The sequence below is a fragment of the Myotis davidii genome, unplaced genomic scaffold (assembly GCF_000327345.1).
Source record: "Myotis davidii unplaced genomic scaffold, ASM32734v1 scaffold168, whole genome shotgun sequence".
Taxonomy (NCBI): Eukaryota; Metazoa; Chordata; class Mammalia; order Chiroptera; family Vespertilionidae; genus Myotis; species Myotis davidii.
Genome location: NW_006383016.1, coordinates 326,445 through 336,178, shown reverse-complemented (window position 1 = coordinate 336,178; position 9,734 = coordinate 326,445). Strand labels below are relative to the sequence as shown.

Genomic DNA, 9,734 nt, shown 5'->3' with positions numbered 1-9,734 from the left:
AAAATCGCATAACAGCCGAGCATACACCCAGCAGCGCTGCTGATGCCTGAACGGTATGTGGAATGAAGTGGGCGGGCATCGGGAGGCCACTATGGCACGGGGCAAGCACTATGGGCAGTCTATCTGAAGTGTACCTGGCGTATAAGACGACCCCCCACTTGGGGGCATATTTTTCAGGGCCAAAAAATCGTCTTATACGCCGGCAAATACGGTATTTCTTTCAAAGTGTCTTCGTCCTCAGAACCCTTCCTTCACACAAACTCTTACGTGGAAGCATGAACACAATAAAAATGCTCAAAGTGTATTGAGAGGCAAATGGAAGAATAGGGGGGGGACTGGGGTTGGTAACTCTGAGCCTTAGCTGCTGGTTCCTCCTCTTCCCTCCCCACTTTGGGCCCCACGGGAGAGCTCGGCTGGATAACTAACCCAGGTTATCCAGAGGGGCCTCTACCCGGACGGTCTAGCCGTCTAGGACACACTCTGTGTGGTGGATGCAGTGTTGAAATCATGGCTCTAAATTACACAGAGCACTTTAGCTCTCCAGGGAGAATTTTATCAAGGACAGCAGCCATTTACATTTTAAAGGAGGAAGCTGAAAGCATTGGATGAACTGCAGCCTAAGATCTTTTTTTTTTCCGACTGAAGACCCAATTTTATCGGCTGAATGCTGCCCAGTCTTCTACATTGATTTCCCATAATCTCTAAACCACAGGTAGCAGAAATGCACACTCGTTGGCCACGTGACATCTGTATCTCCGCCATCCATGGTTAGATATTGCTGTGCCCTGGGATAATGTTATTTCACTTGACAAATATTTGTAAACTGAAAGCTAATGAAATCTGGAGGTTGTCAAGACAACCTGGAGTTTTTCATGGCAAATGAATACTAAAGTATACCCTTGAAATGTTTTCTCTTATTCGGTTGCCAAACGTCATTTACTTTACAAAAAATGATTCTTTTAGAGCAAAACCTGGCCAACACAGTAAACCATTAAACTATGATCCTCTGTGCTTTTCTACATGTAAATGAAGTTTACATCTTAAAATTGCACGCTTTTATGTAAAAAATAGTTCAGGCGTTGACCAACACTTTCCCAAACCCATGTGCATGCTGAGCTCCCGTGACAATTCTGTCTTGAAACAACAAGGAAGCAGGAAGGGATCTCAGGCTCTTAAGCATAGATATCATAATTTTTTACAGGCAGAAAAAAAGGGGAAAATAGGAAGTGGGTTTACTTATTGTCCCTCAAGTGCATTTTTACACATTCATTTCCATTTCACCAGTTATAGCGCACCAACCACACACAAGGTGCTGTGTGCTAAGTGCTGCTGGCAGATCAATCAATGAGCTGTCCAGTCCCCCATCCTTCGGGTTGGGAAAGAAGAAGAAGGCACAACTGCTCATTATAGGACCCCAGGCCCGCCTCTGGGAGCGTCACTGAGGCCTGTCTATTAATATGTGCTGCTTCTTGCCCCCACCTCCTCCTGGAACCTCTGGTCAATGCAATCCTGCTCTGCTTTATCCTTTTCACACTCCATTCCATTTATCCCCTTCTAACTGACTTATGTACTGCATGTGCGGCTGATGTCTGCTACCTCCACCAGGGCAGGGAGGTGTCTCTGTTGTTCAGTTCACTGCTATGTCCCAAGTCTGGTACAAAGTAGGCATCAATAAACCTTTCTTTGAATGGATGAGTGAGTGGGTGAATGAATGAATGAATGAATGAGTAACAAAAGTCAGAGGGAGCATAAATAGAGATTGGAAGGAAAGAGGGAACACATCCTAGTGGTCAGCAGCTTTATCAAGTAGGTGACATTTGCATTGATCTTGAAAAATGAACCAGACATCAAGGTATTCCAGACAGAGGTTAGAGCCTGAGAAGAGGCAGATGGGGGTGTCAAAGGTGTGCTCACCGTCAGGGAAGTCCCCTCCTGTACCATGCAGGAGAACCACTGTGACATCACTGAGTCACAGGACTGCAAGAGCTCAGAAAGTGATGCCTGAGAAAAATGTTGACAGTTGAATCAGAAAGACCATATGGTCTTTGTGGGAGTTCAGTATATGCAGCCAACTTTTCGGGCCAAACTCAGAATGAGGAGGAAGGAAGGAGATCCCCAAGCAGCCAGATGGGCAAGTCAGTCTCTCCTTAGCAGTGGGTGGAAAGCTGACACCCCAGGTGCCCCTCATACTCGACAGAGCAGGGGGCAGGGAGATAGGGTGTGGCCCTACCCAAGCCTTGGCCAGCCTGGAATACCTACCCCTCAGGGCATCTTTGTCAGGAAGCACAGAAGCCTGGGCCTAACATGGGCCCTTCGGTGGCTGCAGTTCACACACACGCTATTGTGTTTGCAACCTGACTAACCACATCCAGGTCTGGGAGGAGATGGGAGGACGGGCCCGCTGGGCTCATATAGACGGGATATTTAAAATCCCACTTCAGGAGCAAGCCTCGAAACAAGGAGCATTTGCACAAGGTGTAATCAGCTGAACTTTGTGAAGCCAGTTGCCTAGGACATGAACAGCGCAGCAGTCGTTTTTCAAACGGCCTTCACGTTTGCCAGGCTATTAACGAGGCAGAGAGTAAGTGGGGTGTGAGGGAGCAGAGGCCTCACCAGGAAAAAAATCCAAAAAAGCACCCGAAACTTTCAGTGTGCCAAAACATGTTAGTTCCCCCAGTCAAAACTCCTAGCCAAATGTCTATCAGAAAAGAAAAAGAAAGCATTCACCCCTTAAAAGATCAGTCTTTACAGGGATGTCGCTGGCATCGGCTTCGGTTACTAAGCTGTGAAAGTGGTGAGCAAATGGTCTTGCTGCCCCACGTCCACTCCTAACCAGCCTTTAATGAATCAGGTCTGTGGGCTAGTGTGACTTCTGGGGGCCAAGGCCACACAACCATAGGAGAGTGCCCAGAGTGGGGGGTGAGGGGGCAGACTTGTCAGAACTGCCCGATCACGAGGTTTTAAAGGTATTACCTGAATTTAGCTTGCCACTTGCTTGGGTGGCTCCTGGGGACACATGCTGGGTCAGAGGATAAAAAGATGAGCCTTGACAAGGCCCTAGAGACAAGGACAGAAGACAATTCTTCTGCAGAGCAAGTCCTCTATTGTGTGTGATTGTCTCAAAAATGGAAAAGCAAGCTCAGCTTCAGGGTGCCGCCTGCCCCTTGCACATTCCAACACATACTATTTCTGGATCTCACCCCGTGGAAGGAGGGCCAGAGACACACACAATGGACGCTTCACTTCGTGAAACACGGCCATTGTGCCTCTCCTCCAGGGCTCAGCAGGGAGCGCCGCCCTGGTACCACCGGCGAAAGCCAATGAAATGAGTTGATGAGTCAGCCAGACTTCTTAGGGTAGAAGAAGGAAAGGCAGGGAAATGGGATGCTTCAGAGAAATATTTTTAGTTTTGGAAAATTTGCAACTCTAAAGCAGCCTTGCTAATTATCACTGAGAGTTTTTGCTTAGTTCGTTGGTGTGGGTTTCATTTATTTACTAGAGGCCCAGTGCACGAATTCGTGCACAGGTGGGGTCCAGCCAGCCCAGCCCAATAAGGAATGATCAGGCTGGGCCAGCTGCAGGGAAAGGCCATTGGCCAGCCACCCCCACCCTATGTTGGGGGGGGGCATGATTGGGGGCAGAGGTGGCCTGGGGGAGGGGCTGCGGACCGTTGGCCAGCCAGTCCCACCCCCTGTTCGAATTCCTGGTTGAACTCCCAGTTGAACTTCCGGTCGAAGGGACAATTTGCATATTAGCCTTTTATTATATAGGAATTTTTATGTGTGTTGGGTTTTTTTAATCCCAGTGTCTTGTCTGCTACTTGACTGGCTTTGAAAATATGCCCTTAAGGTTCAGATGAGTCTAAATAAAGACAAACAAAGACACCCATCACATTTTATTTCCCTAAAGCTGTAAGATGATTGAGGACAGGTAGTGCAAGGCCTGGGTCAGAAGCAGGCTTGGGAGAGGGGATGTGATAGAAGGACGACCCCTGCTAAGCCACACTCCCCTGGGGCGAGGGAGATGCTTCACAAAGTTCGGCTGATTACACAAGACTGGGAACTCCTGTCCCTGGGAATGAAGAGAAGAAAACAAAACAACAAACAGACAGAAGTGGTGCACTCTCTACCCAGCGGCCATAGAGCTGTGTTCAGCTCTCTTTGATTCCAGAATGACCTGAGCTTCCTACTGTGAGAGATAATCTTCAGAATTAAAATCCAAATCACACACACACACACACACACACACACACACACCCCATAACCCAGGAAATTACTCCTCTGCTTCCTTACCACCACCACCCCCCACAGGGAGGACCAGGCTTGAGGAGAGGTTGGGATGTGTCCCATGACGCACGGTGGCACAGCATCCTCAGAGAGGACCGAGGGGCTTTCACAAATAGCTACATATTGATCCATCCTATGCTGCAACCCCAAGAGGAGTTGTTAAAAACTCAGAATCGACAGAGAAAGACTAAAGAACATAAAATAAAATGCTCCCATCTGCCAACCATGCAGCTGAACGGAAGCCGTGTAATTTTAGAAACTGAGGAATTGTGGGCCCAATCTCTTCCTCTTGCAGTCTCAAGCAAAGTGAACTTGACCTACAGTAGATGATAGATGGACAGGCAGACAAGTGGACAGACTGAGAGGAGGGTGGACAAATTGGAAGGGAGGACCACCTAGAAAAATGGGCCAGCTGGGCGGGTGTGTGGGTGAGTGGATGAGTCATCAGGATGACTTTCTGCACATGGTTATTCTCAGAACCCGAGCTTCTGGGACTCAGCACTCAAGTATAACATTTCTAGGAAAACCACAGACTGTGCGTGTTTAAATCATCATGAAATGGCTAAGGAATAGGAGGGTTTTGTGAGAAGTTCTCACTCTTCATATAGAAAAGGTAATTTCTATATGCTAATGAGGGCTGCTATGAAAGTAACATGAGTTATGTGGCTCACAGGCCCAAACGTGGAAACGAGCCCGTCACTGTTTGCCTGGAACAAGTGTCAGGTGCGACTGCAAGGGAATGAGAGGCATGAGCACGAGTCTGAAAAGCAGATTCGGGAGCAGGTGCGAAAGAGCGGAGTTTGGGAACTGAGACCTGGGATCACGGAATCTCTCAATGGTAGTCAGTTCTTTAAAAGGGGGTAGGAGGGAGAACAAATATCTCAGCACAATGTTCCCCTTAGAGTTTGCATAGTGCTTCGCATGTCAGCTCACGTGCTTCACAAAAAGCCCTGTCGCCGTGGGTGTTGTGATCTCCAGCTGGCAAGTGAGGAAACTGAGTCTCAAAGACCCAAGATTCAGTAAATGGGAAAGGCGACACTGGAACCCAAGACCTTGCCTCCTGGGCCAGAACTCACCCCGCCTCCCCAGATACAGGTGATGATACATTTCAATTGATTTATAATGGGATAAAGCACTTCATGTTCACAGATGATTGGCAGGCTAGAGAGAAGAGGGGTCTCGGTGATGGGGCCTTGAAGGATGCATAGGAGTCTAGCCATTCCTGGCAAAGGATAGAAAAAGCTAAAGCACAGAGAAAGACAGGTGTGCTGTTTGTTCAAGAAATGGCGAGCAACTCAGCGTAGCTGGGCCAATGGTGTGGGCTGTGAGAGGAAAACTATGACGATAGAAAAGTGAGCAGGAAATTGTACAGTGCTCGTGGAGTTCAATTACTACAAACTTTACCCCTGACCCAGAGATCCTGAATGGAAGCGTATCCATGGCTATGTCCGCACGTGTACAGGATGACTTACGTGCAATGTTCTTCATGGCTATACTTCCTAGACTAGCCAATAGTCCCAGTGTCCACCACAGAGGACTGATTAAATAAATGATGGACTATCTCCTCAATGGACTACTGTCAGCTGTAAAAAGTTATAATTTCCATGAACAGATAGAGAAACTCTTCAGAAAGTGTTACCAAACCAAAAAAAAATTGTAGACTTTTTCTAGAAGTTCAAAATTATATATTTAAAAATCAAGTTTCAGAATAGTGTATATAAAGTTACTTTCATGGAAGAAAATAAAAGGCTAAGTATTCATATTTATGTCCAAGAAATGAATAGAAAGCGTTACATAGCAAGGAAATCTGAGTAGACTAGAATAAAGGAGAGTAAGACTTCTCACTGGAAACCTTTTCTGTATCACTGAATCGCTAAACCACATCAATATATTATCTATTCAAAATGTAAAATTACATTTAAAAGTATCTTTACCCAAATGAGTTAAAAATTTATGTTCACACAAAAAGCCTGCACACAAATGTCTCTGGCAACTTCTTTCATAACTGCCATCGTTCCGATGCACCCAAGAGGTCCTTCAGCAGGCGAAGAAAGCTAACCTACAGTGCATCCGGCGAGGAATATTACTCAGCACCGGAGAGAAAGGCATGACCAAGCCGGGAAAAGACACGGAGGAACCTTAAACACATATGACTAAGTGAAAGTGACGATCTGAAAAGGTGACAGACTGCGTGACTCCAACTAGATGACATTCTAGGAGAGGCAAACCAAAAGATCAGTGGCTGCCAAAGGCTGGGGGAGGGAGGATGACAGGATTTTGAGGGCAGGGAAACTATTCTGTATGGTCCTGTAATTAATGGTGGGGATGTGTCATTATACATGTGTCCATAAGGTGTACAACCTCAAGAGTGAACCCTAATGTGGCCATCCTGGCTCATCAGTTTTAAGACATGTTCCACCCTAAGGCAAGGTGTTCCTAATGAGGGAAACTGGGGGTGGGGTGGGGGTGGTGAGGGGTTATATATAGGAACTCTATGTACTTTCTGTTCAATTTTCTGTAAATCTGAAACTGCTCTAAAAATAAGTATTCATCTGGAAGAGAGAAAAGAAAGGAAGAGTGAGCAGGGGGCCAGCTGGGAAGAGCTCTGAAGGGCACACAAATCAGACTCTCATCCTATAAACACAACACAACATTTTTAAACAAGGCAGTGATAGAGCGGTGGTCTGGGGGGCGGGGGGAGGGGGATTCTGGTGACCCTGCAGGGATCAGACTCCAGGACAAGGAGATGGGGCACCAATAAGCAGATTATGGAAGGGGGTTGGGTCTGAACAGGATGGGGCCGTGGGAGGAGAAGGGGACACGGGAGAGGGAGCAGCAGGACTCAGCGACAGCTGTCCCCGTGCATCAGGGATGAGTGGGAAAACGAGGGTCATCGTTTTCTAGATTAAACTCTGCGGCAAACAGCGGAGCTGTTCGAACACATGGAGCAAATGAGATGGGAGAAATGAATTTGCTTTCGGACATGTGAGGTTACTGTACCTGCGGAGTCTGGATGTGGAAATATACGGAGGCAGCTCAAGACACAGAAGAGAGGTCAGGGGTGCCTGAGACACTAATCCTGGGGCGTATCAAACCACACTGACTTATGCAAGGGGACAAAATTCAACCTACAGTGTATTTTAGTAATAATATACCATGGGCTAACCAGTGAAATAACCTATTTCTTAACATGATTGTAACCACTAGACTAATATATTAATGTATTTAGCCTATTCCCCCAAGAAAGAAAACAAGTTTTTCTAAAGTTACCTCAGACATATTTTTATAGTGGTCTCCCTTCATCTGCTGGGGACACATCTAAGACTCCCTGTGGATGCCTGATAGTACCAAACCATATAGATACTATGTTTTCTCCCATACAAATATACCTATGAGAAAGTTTAATTCATAAGTTAGGCACAGGACGAGATTAACAACAATACTAAGGGTAACAGAGAACAATTAAAACAATACACTGTACTAAGTTATGTGAATGTGGTCTCTCTCTCAACATACCTTATCGTACTGCACCCCCCCTTCTTCCTGTGATATGTGACATGATAAAATGCCTTCAGTTGAGAACTTTCACCTTTTCACCTAAAGGAAGCACTTCGCGGCCTCCCTTTAGCTTGTCTGAGTTACCAGCATCACTACTCTGGCGCTTTGGGGCATTATTAAGTACAATCAGGGTTCCGTGAACGCAAGCATTGCAATGCGAGGACAGCCCGAATCTGGATGGCTACTAAGTGACTGAAAAGACCTTTAACAAAATGTGACACCTATTCCTTAGGTGTTTTTCCTTTAAAGCACTCAAAATAGAAATCGATGTGTACTTTCTAACATGATAAAGCTCTGTGAATCTCAGACCCAAAGCCAGCATCTTACTTAACGGGGAAGGTTTAGAGCAGTGGTTCTCAACCTTCTGGCCCTTTAAGTATAGTTCCTCCTGTTGTGACCCAACCATAAAATTATTTCCGTTGCTACTTCATAACTGTAACGTTGCTACTGTTATGAATTGTAATGTAAATATCTGATATGCAGGATGGTCTTAGGCGACCCCTGTGAAAGGGTCATTCAATCGCGAAAGGGGTTGTGACCCACAGGTTGAGAACCGCTGGTTTAGAGGCTGCCCCACTCAGGTCAGGCTTAAAGGCCTAGAGACCCACTCTGTCCACCACTGTTAACACTGAATCCAAGCGACAAGCCCATCAGACAAGAAAATAATTGGAGATTTTAGAGCAATCAAACTATCTCTATTTGCAGGTGTTATAACCATACACCTGGTAAACCAAAAGAGTCGATGGTAAGAGCTGACACAGCCAATAAAAGAATTTTAATAAAATTAACAAAATACAGGAGTCGTCATAAAAGTTTGACAACACACTGGGAATATGGAGAAGCAGGCGTTGTCAAACATTGATGGTGGGAATGCCAAATGGTAGACCACCTTCAAGGAACTTCGATGATATTTTATAAAAGTGCATACTTATTTACCCCGTGACCCAGCAATCCCATTTCTAGGCACCGATCCCAAAGAAATACTGACAAAACTATTTTACTTAAGCCCTCAAAATAGAAATTGATGGATAATTTTTTTAACGTAACAAGAAAATATAAACCAAGACCAGACCCTGTGGGAGACAAAGCGTTATTCACTTCAGCACTGTCTGTAATAGCAACACACTGGAAAACAACCCAAATTTCCAGCAATATGGGATGGATTAAACTCTGATACAACCATAGAATGGAACCTCATACAGCTCTAAATGAGGAAGAGAGGACATCTCTGTATGCCATATGGAGGGGTCTCCAGGATCTGGTTTTAGTTGAACAAAGCAACGTGGAGAAAAGTGTACTGTGCGTGGCATGCTCCCGTTCACCTGAGAAAGGAGGGAAAGGCCTGCATGGACAGGCACATGTAGTTTATTACATATACATGTCGTTGTTTTAATGAAAGAATAAACCAAAAAACTTCCCAAACATGGTGACCCACAGGAGAAACAGGAAATGAAGTAAATGAGGGAAACAGAAGCTAGACTTCTATGAGTCTACAGGCATCGCTCGTTTTATTGTGCTTCACAGATGTTGCTTTGCTTTGTTTTTTGTTTTCAATTGCAGTTGACATGCAATATTTTATTAATTTCAGGTGTACCCATAGTGATTAGACATTTATCTAGCTTACAAAATGATTACCTCCCCCCACCACCTCTATCAGTCTGATACTCAACAGATGTTGCATCTTTTACAAATTGAAAGCCAGGCATTTCACCAGCAAAAAGATTACATCTCACTTTTATCATGATACTCGCTCTATTGCGGTGACCTGGAGTCACACCTGCAATATCTCCAAAGTATGCCTGTACCTTGTTCTGTAGGCTTGACTTTGGAACCATGTAAATATTTTACTTAATCATAAAATAAGGGCCATAGCAATAAACATAGAATTCT

The 9,734-nt window shown here is 45.4% G+C and overlaps 1 protein-coding gene across 1 annotated transcript in view; it reads right to left on the bottom strand.

The window, feature by feature from the left end:
- Positions 1 to 9,734, bottom strand: part of SCRN1 (secernin 1) — a 29,902-nt gene that overhangs the window by 19,294 nt on the left and 874 nt on the right. The gene's annotated exons all lie outside the window — the stretch shown is intronic.